Source organism: Mus musculus, chromosome 16, assembly GCF_000001635.26.
Source record: "Mus musculus strain C57BL/6J chromosome 16, GRCm38.p6 C57BL/6J".
In the NCBI taxonomy this organism is placed as follows: domain Eukaryota; kingdom Metazoa; phylum Chordata; class Mammalia; order Rodentia; family Muridae; genus Mus; species Mus musculus.
The window spans coordinates 49,795,536-49,808,174 of NC_000082.6; the positions used below are offsets into that span (position 1 = coordinate 49,795,536).

The 12,639-nt window shown below is 43.4% G+C and overlaps 1 long non-coding RNA gene across 1 annotated transcript; it reads left to right on the forward strand.

Moving 5' to 3' along the window:
* The first annotated feature begins 4,993 nt into the window (after nt 1-4,993).
* Nucleotides 4,994-9,345, forward strand: Gm16619 (predicted gene, 16619). Its single transcript, NR_169118.1, has 3 exons — nt 4,994-5,062; nt 7,544-7,610; nt 8,262-9,345. It is a non-coding gene; the product is annotated as a predicted gene, 16619 (long non-coding RNA).
* Nucleotides 9,346-12,639: the final 3,294 nt, after the last annotated feature.

Sequence of the window (12,639 nt, forward strand, 5' to 3'; positions counted from 1 at the left end):
CACCAATGCACAAAAAATGAACACTAAATAAATAAATATTGTTTTCAAAACATTATTTGGGGGTCGTTTTCTCTCTAGATATAACTACGTCTGTCTTTTAGTCCCGAGTGCTGTTGTGTAGCAGTTAACTATCTAGAAGCCACTCCTAACACTCCCTGGATAAGTGCCTCTTAGCACAGAGATAGGAAAATAAAATAAAAAAAAAAAGAGTTACATTAATTTTTAAAATAAGGACAGTCACATGATTCTGTAATGGTTCATGAGACTTAAATGGAAGCTCCTGGGGAAGGGGCTGGGTTTCTGTAGCACTGCAGGCAGGTCTAGAATAACAGACAGCACTCTACAGCTACAAAAGAAGCAGTAACTGAATCGCGAGGATTCGTAATTAGAAGCCTGAAACTATACGCTCTTGTCTATTGTGGTCAGCAAATATTGAGGTTTTTAGGGTCTTAAATCATCTCACTGATAGCTACATATGGATGAGTAGGTGATCTAGTGGTTGATTTTGTGTATATTCCTTACTATAGCACTGTTTCTGACTCCAAACAGATGTATAATCTGCTTTTAAAAGAAACCTAGCCTCTATTTTTCAACAAACTCAAGTGTTCATTTTCATTACATCTCTAGCAAGATCAAACAAACTTTTGCTAGCACTCTCACACACATGTACAGACACACACACACATACTACACACACACACCTGCTCAAAGACCTATACTTGCCTAGTGTTAGGATGATAAATTGGTTTCATCTCAGGTGTCAGCATTGATAGATGGGTAGTGGCTGTCTGGATCACTGTGTTGAGAATAATTTTGAGGCAGACTACGAAAGTTATAAGGAAGAATGTTGTGATCAATCGGCCAACTCTGCCATGGATATGAAAAATGGGGTGACACATTTGGGTTTTGTAACAGTTGGCCTGGGCCAGACTGTTCAAGGTTAATTGTTCAGCCTGATGTAATCCTGTGTCCTTTTGTTAACCTTTCTGGAAGGAGTCTGGTATCTTCAGGCTGGGGCATTTAGTCCCTAGGAGGTCTCCAGGTCACAAAGTAGGAAGTGAGAAGATGCCATCTGGAACAAGATCCTACTGGTCCATTTAAATTGAAAGTGTTGAGATAACTGTTCCATGCTGTGCTGCTGTGGGAACATGGCATTTGCCCCTCCCTTCAAGAACATTTACCATTCATCTGCAGTCAGGGCAGTTAGGTGTGCTGGAGTGATGGCCCAGCAGTTAAGAGTACATATTGCAGGCAGAGGACCTAAGCTCAGGTCCCAGAACCCAAACCGGAAAGCTTAAAACCTCTTGTGACTCCACTTCCGGGGAATCCACTGCCTTTAGCTCACTTGAACACCTGCCTTCAAGGTAGTGCACGTGCGCACACACACACACACACACACACACACACACAATTTAAAAGAAAGGAAGAAAGGAAGGAAGGAAGGAAGGAAGGAAGGAAGGAAGGAAGGAAGGAAGGAAGGAAGGAAGGGGGAGAAGGACAGAGGGAGGGAGGAAGGAACCCCAGCTAGCTACAGCCTCTAGTCACAGTGCAGGGGGGAATTCCCTTCAGCTTTCACACCAAAGCCATAGGGTGTTTGGAAGACTCAACGCAGACAGATAAGTCATGGTGCTCATGCCCTGACCTTTCTGTCTAGTGCAGTTGTCAGCTGCAGACAACTTTCCTCTGGGACTTCCTCTGTATTGACTAATGTCTCACTAGATGTGCATCACAATCCCAGGTATTCTTAGCTCAACCCTCCTTCCGTCTTCCTCCCCTATAACTGACAGGTGATGGACAGGTAAGCATCTGTGTCCATCTGACTCATTCATGACTCATGCACGTGAACGTCTCTTCCACGGACACTGCTAACTCCACCAGGGTCTCTGTTTTCTGTAGAGTACAGACTGGAACACGCACGTTTTGCGTGAGTTTGCATCTCAAATAAGCCCTGATGCCCCTTCTTGTTTTAAATGCAGTGAAACTTTATGAAGTGGGTGATTTTATATCACTGGGGCACGTTCTGGAGGGAGAGTGTGAGACGTTGAATTTGCCTTCTCTTCAGTAACTGGCCACCATGATGTGAACAGCTTTGCTCTCCGTGGACTCCCCATTCTGGCATCAGGACCAGCCAACCACGGACAAAGACCTTCTAAGCTGTGAGAAAAAAAAAATGCTTCCTCCTTATATGGAGGTAGGGTCTTCTCCTTTCAGTCATTTTGTTACAGTAACAGGCAGCCTGTGGAAATGCCTCCTTAGGTCTACAAAATTTTTACATCAAACATACAACATGTAAAACGTAGACCAAGTGCTAAGTCAGCCTTTATATTAGAGAATATTGATTAAATCAGACAAATGTCATAGAGTGGTACAGAACCAGCATCCTTGACTTGAAAATAAGAAAATTACCAATGATATTTAACAGAACTCTGTAAGCATTAAGAGAGATAATATGCATGAAATTGATTTCTAACTATTAAGCACCATATATTTAGTTATTTGTATTGCTACTATTTCAAGTAATTTCCTGACGGAGGGAAAGAGAGAGAGAGAGAGAGAGAGAGAGAGAGAGAGAGAGAGAGAGAGAGAGAGCGCTTGTACATATAGGAATATGTTAGCCAGTGTATAAGGGTCAGAGGTCAACCTTGAGCGTCATACCTCAGGAGCCATCCATCTTGTTTTGTGAGGCAGAGTCTCTCTTGGTGGTTTGGGGCTTGCTGATTTTGCTCCACTGGCTGATCACTGAATCGTGGGAATCCTCCTGTCTCTGACTCTCCAGTTTGGGGATTTAAAGTGAGCATCACCATGCCTGGCTTCTTAATGCGAGTTTGAGGGATGGGAACTGGGTTCTTATGTGGTCAGTACTTTGCCAGCTGTACCATCTCTCCAGCTCTTTCCAAGAATTTCTAATGGCAATTCCCAGCACACTATTTAAATTCCTCTACAAATGAGTGCTTGGGCCTCTCCAAGGCGCTAGGATGACTGAGAAAATGAGAAGGAAAAGAAACCTTCTTTAATGGAGCTTACATTTTCTAAATTAAGCAAGTAAACATGAGTCGGATAAATTCTACTAGTAGGTTAACCATACTCCAGTCCCTGACAGCCTGAATCCTGGCTTTGTTCAACTCTAATGGTAGTAGCATGGCTTCATTCCGAGATTTGTATCTGCTGAGCTTTCTAGATGAACTGCCGTGTCTTTCCTACCGTTCCACTACACCTGATGCTGTGAATGCTGCGGGAACTTAACAGCCTCGTGTGATGGATTCTTCCTACACCCTCAGCTCAGCAGGCCCAGATACATGTTTCACCCACTTGCTATTTTTCTCCTGCTTTCTGTCCCCCTCCGTGCCTGAATGCTTGCTTCATCTTACCTCCCTACCCTCTACTTCCCTCAGCTTCACTTCTGCTCGGCCTCTTAGTTGTCAGCTTCCTGAGAAGATGTACCTTCTGATAGCATCGATGACTATTCATGGAAGCTGGTAGCTACTTCCTGACAGCAATAACAGGAAGACACTCTAGCCAGGAAACAGGGCCTCTGATTCTAACATTTTCTGCAAACTGGTAACCTCAGGAACCGACGTGAGTCTCGGAGACACTGAGATTAACTCAGGTCTTAGCAAGGCAGAGACAGATACTGCCATCTTTTACTGACCACTGTCCCCGTTCACTACAAAGATGGCCAGAATGTGCCTAAATTGAGCCGACTACTCCACTCCTTACCATAAAGGGCTCAGCAAAGTCCTCATTTATCATTTAAAACACGGATTGCTTCTCATTGTTTTAATGTCTAGTGGCCTGTTGATCACTGGCTATCAGACATTTTATCATGTTCCACACTTAGCAATAAACATATATTTATTTAAATATATACAATAAGCATATTTACATGCATTTAAATATTTGCATTCTTCAAACAAAACTTGCACAGAACACTTTCCCTTCCTATGTGCAAGATTCAATTTTTATAATTCATTTTAACATAGTCTACTTAATCTTATTAAAATGCTAGTTTTGATCTAGAGATGTTTAACCTTTTTGGTGTGTGTGCATGCTTGCCATTTCTAACCAATGCGATACAGACCGGGCATCCCTATTTTGAATGTTTTAAAATGTATAAAATAAAACTCATAAGATCACAAGAGAAAATGATCATATTAAAACCCAGTCCCTTTCCTTAGCCTTGGAAAAGGGGGTCAGTATCAACAGTCCCCAGGTTAAGAATCCCCGTGTGACTAAACTAACTTCACAGCTATCTATAGTGCCATACCCTGGAGTACGGAACCGTTGACTGTAAATAAAACCTCAGAACACTTTGTCACAATTAACTACTTCAGATACTTACCTACTTGTCATGGTTTTAACACTTTCTCTCCTCCCCCCTTTTCCTCTCACTCCTTCTTTCTATCCAGTCACATGGGTGCGCATGCTTCACACACATGCATACAAACAGCACAAGCGTATATTCACATACACACATTCAGGCTTTATGTCATGTACATAGAGTAACACAAGGCCCTAGGCCATTGCATCAAATCCTTCCTTAGCCATGCGCCCCAACTTACCCTCCCTCCCAGCTTTTCAGACTCCCTCCTTTAGGGTTTATTATCTCTACAGGACAGCCCTCAGCACCCTGGCATTTCTTAGTTTCTTTCACAGCATTATGAACTGATAACTGCCTTCTGCCCTGGAAGAATGGTGGAGAACGGTGGCAGCTCAGCCCAGTGTCTTTGACCTTTATTTTCTCAGGCTTCAGTGAACCTTCTGTAGCAGGTGTTTCCCTTTGATAGGCAGTTTCTGCCGCCCACCAAATGACATGTGTCCAAGTGCCATGCCCAGCCTAAGGTTTGGCTCACAGTGGCCATGTTGAACATACTATATCCCCAAGATGAGGTGGCTTAGCCAGGGTTTACAGGAGGAAATACAGTTGCTGTCACAACTGAATTATGCAGGTGCTTCCCCAATGGTTTGCTACAGCCATTTCCTGCTGCCACAGAGCCTGTGATTAATTGTCTTCCCCTTTGCATGTAGCAAGAAGAGAGCTCCCTGAATAGATTCCGAGTAACAGGTAGGAAAGTCTCTTTCTTCTGAGTCATGTTATGGAATACAGATTAAATTGGGTGTCTTCCCAATGATATACTAGAGCCTTGACGTCCAGCATTTCAGAATGCAACAGTTTTGGCGAAAAGGGCTTAACAGAGGTAATCGAATTAAAAGAAAGTTGTTAGGACTAGTGAGATGGCCTTTCTAAAAGTAAGGTAGCAGTCTTAGTACACTAGAGAGTCTAGTGAGTTCTTTAAGAAATATTACATGTAGAGGTAAGAGATGGCTCCGTGATTAAGAACACCGACTGTTCTTCCAGAGGTCCTGAGTTCAATTCCCAGCCACCACACTGGTGGCTCACACCCGTCTATAATAGGATCTGATGTCCTCTTCTGGTGTGTCTGAAGACAGCTAGTGTACTTATAGACATAAAATAAATAAATAAATCTTTTAAAAATATTACATGTTACATGTTATTCATATACTGTTGGTGTGGTGATGCAGATAAAGTCACCTTGCCGCTGAGCCTAATGGCCTGAGTTTGATCTCTGGGACTTATATGATGGAGATACAGAACAGACTCCTATGACTCACCCTCTCTCCTCCATCCACAAGCTGTGATATGCACACTCACCCCGTATCCCTCCCCCTCCTCTCCCTATCCCCCCCCCCAACACACACACACAGTGAACAACATGTAATACAATTCTTATGTAAGGTGGTGACGATGTCTATTTTACAAAGACTGCTATGTTATTTGAAGAATGGGCAAGGTTTGGGCAGAGAGGCAGACCGCTGAAGAGTGAATTCGTCCCAAAGGGACAGGAAAAAGACCGAAAAAGGGATCTGTGAGCCAAGGAAGGAGAGGCCTCAGAAGAAATCAGCCGTCTTGACACCCTGATTTTGACAACCTCCAGCCTGCAAGCAGCTGTTCAGTCTGTGTCATCTGACTCTGAGGTGGGAGTGGGGAGCAAAATGGTCCGTCCTTCAATCTGCACAGCAAGCAGCCTGGAGTTTCATATGACAGTGATATTCATGACCTGCTGCTCTAAGAGGGCCAGGTTCTGTCTGGTCAGCATTCTGTGCTGAGAAAAATAATCAACTACTACGGTAATCAAAGCAGGAAGCAGGTAGAGGAAGAGTCGTGTCACTTCCTCTTCTGGGTGAGAGTCTAGAATTGGATTGCTCTAGACTAGCAGTCTATTACCACAGTTCTCAGAACACAAACAGAAATATAAACATTTGTACTAGAGCTAATGTTAAGTTTCAAACCTGAGGCTAAATGACTGAGATGTCTATTTAACCTATCAACGAGAACCTGGCTGCCAGGTTCTCCCTGCACCCCTCAGTCCCTACCTGGTACAGAGGGTCCACATGGCTAGCATACCCTGCTGTCTACCCTGAACTCGCCAGTCCCGGGGACTGGGCTGCTCTTCTTTATATAATCCAATCATTTTGATTACCCGCTCTTTCTGTACCTTTGGGCCTCCTGGCTGCTGCCTGTGGTTCCCCTCTCTACCCCCTTATCCTTCCTCTCCTCAACTTCCAGCATGGCCCAGCTCAGGGTCATGTCTACTCTGGACTCTCCCGGAGGTCCCTGTCTCTGGCTATGCTCTCCAGCACATCTACAATAAATCTCCACCACCGTACCTAGGAGCATACCATGGTTTCTTCCCTTTTCCTTTTCCTGTTTCTATTTCTTCTTTTTTTTTTTTCCCCATTCATTTGCTGCAGTGTTAAAGACCTTAAGGACTAACAGCCTCTAATCAGAAATTATTATCCTATTGTACAATTACAAACGCACATGTAGCCTAGGGCTTCAGATGGGTTCAGTTCCATAATTTCTTGCAGGAAGAAAGACACTGAGACCTGGAGAAGGCATAGACTTGCCAAATGTCACAGATCAGGAAAAATACCCCAGCCTCTGACCTCCATCACCTCCCATCCTAGAGTCTCCAGCACCACAGGCTGTACATCCATCCTACTGGAGTCACGGTCATCTTTATCTGTATCTTACCACGCTTCTTTGTTCATCCAATGATTTGGAAGTTAAAAGGTCATGAACGCTTTATGAAATCAGCCAAAAGAATTAACAAGACAATCAGTGACCCCCAAAAAAAATGTTGTAAAGCCTTTGGTTTTCATAAAGACAACTCTCTCTGCAGGAAAAGAAAGATACCCTCCCCCACATTCCACGCTCCTCTAAATGTGCCCAAACATTCCCTTATAAATCCACTTGATATAGTGCTTTCTTAGTGCACATAATTACCCTTTAATAGATCCTTTTTTTTAGCCAATGAGATTATCAACCTTTTTTTCTACTTTACTTTTAAACCTCTATCTTTGTCCCATATCATAACTTTCTTTTCCTTCAAAATCCAATTTATACAATTTGTTTTTGGAGCTTCAAAACAGTTACTATTTGTGTAGTCCATAGGTTTCCTCTGGAGGAGAAAATGCTTATTCCACCCAATAGTGTCATTGCTTTTTATTATTCTTGTTACAGGGCAGGGGAAGACCATTCATCAAACAATAAGACTCTCATTTACAGCCACTGGGGAGCTATCCTGAAGGTTAGTGTGAGCCTCTGACATTGTGTGCTTTTACCTTGGACAGGCTCCATCTAAGAAGAACAGTGCAGCAGGGTCTTCAGACCATGGAACCTAATTGTCCTCACGCAGAATTGATGAAACTGAGGCAGGGAAACACCTGCTCCCCTCCCCCAGGGCCATACACCCAGCTAATGTCTCCAACCCACTGGGTTTTCCACTAAGCAGAAAATTACAGAAATTCTTCATAACACCTCGAATTCATTGCAAGTTGGTCTTGTAATTGTTTATTCTTATCTCAGCAATATGGAGGCATGACAACATATGCATCTGGCCTTTATACAATATTGCACAATCTGTTTGGTTAATTTTGAGTTGCTCCAGTCTCAACACTTAAATGGTCTCACAAGTTTGTCCATAAATCAGAACCCATACACATGCCAAGTTGTTAAATTCCTTTGCCTCCATTTCCCCTTACTTACAGTATTCATTTATACCCCTTTGAGATGATATGACATAAATAACACAGAGAAAAGGCTTAGTAACCATAACAACTCAGTGGGTATGAATGAATCTAATTCAAACTACAAATAAGAAGATGTTACTCAACAGTGGCTTGATAAATGTTTGCATGGAAATGTAGAAGAGTTATTATTATTATTCTAACAATTACAGAATAAAACAATAGAAATCTTGGACTGGGAATTGAGAAAGACAAGCCACGAATACATCCCTGCCATGAAGGAGTTTGTGACTTGGGAAAGCTGTTAACCTTTCTAGGTCTCCGGACTTTAATCACCAGCTCTAAGCTAAACTCTAAAGGAGAGAAAGAAACACCCTGGGAAGCCTGCGCTGCCTAACTGACTCAGGAAGCAGCCCCGCCCTGCTGAGAGCTATTGTCCTTCCTGAAGTGAGCAAGGAGCTTCCTTGGTCTCCATCCACAAGAAAAAGAAAAACAGTTCCTGCTCCATTGTTCTGAAGCTCCGTCTCCCAGAAAAAAGAATCATCCTTCCCTCAGGGGAGCCCGTCTGCCCAAGCTCCAGCTAGAGACTGGAGCAGATGAACAAAGCACGTCAGAGCAATTAGTTTTGGCAATTAGGCAGGCAATTAGTTCAGCAGTGTGTAGAATGGGAGGAGAAGGTAAATCGGCAGCCCCAGAGGTGACGGGAAATGTGAGTTGGCCTCCGGCTCTAGTGACACTCAGGTGAGAAGGTCGGGTACTCCCCAGCCTCCCTTCCCTCTTGCTATCAGGACCACAGCGGAAGTTGCTTTCCAGGAGCAAGACAACAGCTCCAGGCTTTCAGCCCCGTTCTAATTTCTTCCTCCGAATGCCACAAGTTCTCAGTGCTTGCTCCAGCGGAGTCCCTGTTGCTTTCTCCCCCAGGAATCTGATCTGCAATGTTGAAATTCTTAGATGCAGTTTCCTGGGGACTCTCCCAGCATTGAGTTTGTTGTTTTGAAAACTTGGGAAGGTCTCTTCTAAGGGGCAATTAATTTCTCATTTACCTAAGGATGGAGGAGAAATTACACAATTTCACACGATATAGTAAGGGGGCCCTTAAAAACAGTGCTTAAAAGGCAAAGCCTTGGGGTTGGGTACCATCTGTGTCTCTTACAAAGCTCTGGCCTTTGGTTTTATCCGCTCCAAACTGTGAGAATGACAGAATGACCTGGGAACACGCACAGCACTTCAATATGTCTTGTCAATTCCAATTTGGGGAATGCATATATTAAAAATTATTTATGTTTATCTGAAATCCAAATATATCTGGTTACCTTCTCTTTTCTGCTGCTAGACTTGGCAATTCTAGATATTAAAAATGATAAGACCCTTCTTGAACATTATTGAGGTTAAATCAAATATCACACATCACAAGAAGAAATTAGGAGGGGGCCGTTAAAAAGGCCAAATAAAGCACCCTAATGTTCCTTTCTCTTTCCTTTCCTCCACCACTATCATCTAATGTAATTGTTCTACAAAGTCCTGGTGTTTAAATGAACAGGAACGGCAGCTGGCTAGTTTTTCAGAAAAGGAAAATCTTTCTATGAATTGCCTGCACCAAGGGTTTTTAGGTGAGGCTAAGAGATCTCTCAAGTGGAGGCAAGTGTAAAGGCAGAGTGTCTGGCCATGACGATACTCTGCTTTTCTACCCCGACTTTCTACAGCAGTATTTCCAGCTGGTTTTCTTGTGACTTAAGAAATAGAAGCCACTTACAAGGACAGAGTAATCAGGGGACGTGGAAGTCAACGCTGACTGCAGCAGCATTTTGCCCAGTGCATTGACAAGATTCTTAGGAAAAGGGAGGAGTGGGAGCCAGTGCGAGCCTTTCAGTTCACCGTGCATAGCCTGTGTTCCCATGACCCACCTAACCAAAGGCACCTTCAGATGTTGTGAGACGCCATGCTGAACCAATTATAGGAACCCTCGTTAAGAAAAAAGATGCAGAATTACAAATACGAAACTAGACATGAAACTGAATATTTACTTAGAATGAGAAATTATATCATGACAAATTACAGGAGTGCTGGAGAATCAGGCCCCTTTCTTCTAAAAAATTTCTACAAGTGATTTGCTGGAAATGCTGACACAGAAAATGTTTCCTGATTATAACCCGGCTTTCTCTCCCCACCTGGAACCTTGGCGAGCTAGGGACTCACGCCAACCACCCTGAACAGAAAGGGACCTGTACCCTATACCTTATTAGCGTCATTATATCTTACCCCTTGCATTTAACCGAGTTCTTTAGAGCCATGTTTATTGTACAAGCAATATTGTAAGTGTGTTGATGGAAAACAAAAGGTGGGAGGGGATCCTCACGTTTCTGCCATCTTAATCGACCATCTGTCTCTTTTCTCCCTGTTCCTTTCACATTTTCACTCACGTGCACTACGTATAAGCTTGAGACCATGATGCGTTCATGAGTTTTAGGCTTCTGTAATATAATACTGCAGGCTGGGTAATTAATGAACAATAGGAACTATGGCTCAGTGGTCCAAGAGCAGCTTCTGTCATCTAGCTGCTATGTCATAACAGGGCAAGGAGGGTGAGGGAGCAGCAAACCCAGAATAGGAACAGGGAGAAGGACCTTTTCTTTCACCAAAAGCCCACTTCCACAATAACAGTATCAATTCATTCATAAAAGACTTGGTGGCCTAAACACTCCTTCCCTGTGCCACCCCTTCACCCTGATTATAATAGCATCAAATATGGGCATGCACTTGAGGGGGGCCTTGAAACTAACATACACTACTGGATCTGTCAAGGTGTTTTGCACTTAGCACAGTACCAGTCTTCTGTTTCTCCACACTCTTCCTCACTGTGACACTTCAAGGCTGCATGACCATTCCCTTGTCCTTTGTTACGAAATGAGAGAAAGGGGTGCTGAATTTTAGGTTACTGTGAACAGTTTTAAACTTAAAAAAAAGAAAAAAGACTTTAGCAACATTGTAACTCAAACCGGAGTAAATAATCTGCCAATTTAAAAGGAAAAAAAAAAGTCACTTCAACCTTTTATTAGGTGTGGGCTAAGAAAGAAACTATCAGCAGGCTGGCCTTTTATACTTTTCAACTAATTTCTCCAGTAAGGTGATTCAAATCTGTTGAGCATGCCCCTCCTCATGAGGGAGAAGAATGGAATAAACAGATTGCCATGTGACTGGATACTCGAATGGATATTGTTTTTTTTTTTAAGAACTGTTTCCTGATGGAAAGGAGCCACTGCAGGAACCACACCACGTCAGTTCTATGGCAATAATTTAATTATGCCAATTAGAGCACACATTCCCCCAGAAGGCATTATGAGGACCCTCTCTGGGAGAAACATTGGAACAAAACATTTCAACAGTGCTCAGTCGTTTTCCCTTCCTGGGTGAAAATTAGGAGTTGAGTACACTATGATTCATAACTTCACAGAACAGTTCGTGTGGGTGGACACCCGTCACTCTCGTCCTCCTTACAGCCTAAGGCTACACCCCTACCTTTTACTTTCTGAACTTCTCCGTGGGGTGCAGCAACCGAACCACTCTGTGCAGTTTTGACTTTAAAAATCTCCAGTGTAAAGATCTAGAGCCGAAGAGGGGTGGGAGGGAACCCAAAAACCTCCCATTGGAGAGTCTCTGAGTGTCACGTCAGGCAGCCAGCTCGGAGTGGGAAATGCCTTCTCTGTGGGCTTGGAACTGTCTCCACAGCCCATCGAATTTATAAGTAAAGGTGATTATGCTCATCACAACTCACTTAGAGCAGCAGACCAAGATGGATATGAGCTACTAAAATCACGGTTAAGGCAATTTTAGAATGAGCCTTTCACATTAATGGCAGTGACTCATCTTGTTCTGTGGTTCCTAATATATCAAAGGTTGTTGAAAACGTCCCCTCTCTCTGTGTCTCATGTCCTCACATAGAGGGCAGGAAGGAGGTCTAAGAAGATAAAGTGGAAGGTGGTAAGCCAGAGCCGTAGGTTGATCTGTTGCCAAGGCGGGTAGATTAACTGCTATGCTTTTACAGTGTCAAGGCTTAAACCCTCCCCAGTCGTCAGCCTGTAACATCCTTGCAGACTTTACAGCTTACATGCCTTGGGATGAAAGGCAGAGTATGAAGGTCACCTACAAAAACCAGTTTTGACCAGGGCTCTTCAGCAGTACCCGTACTTCTGAAGCGATGACTCATCCATCACATAAGAATCGGGATGTGCAATAGACTTCTGCCTGCCTGCAAAGTGAAAAAAAAGGGGGGGGGGTGATATTCTTTTTCCTCTTAATTTTATAAAAGCGAATGTCTATGTGAACCAGAAACAGGGAATGACATTCTGACCAACCGATTTTTCTCACTGGAGCTTTTGCAAAATGAAATTTTCTCTGTTTCCTATTTTTATGCTGTCTTCTAGTGTTGCTGGCACGGGTAACCATCATACTTGGCGCTTCTGTCTTGCTTGTCATCCAACGATTTCAAAGTGCTCTGCAGCAGGATTTCATCCTCACAGTGGGCCTGGGAGAAAGGTCAGCTCTGTTGTGCCTGATGAGCAGGTAGGACGCAGAGAGGTGACAGGACTTAGA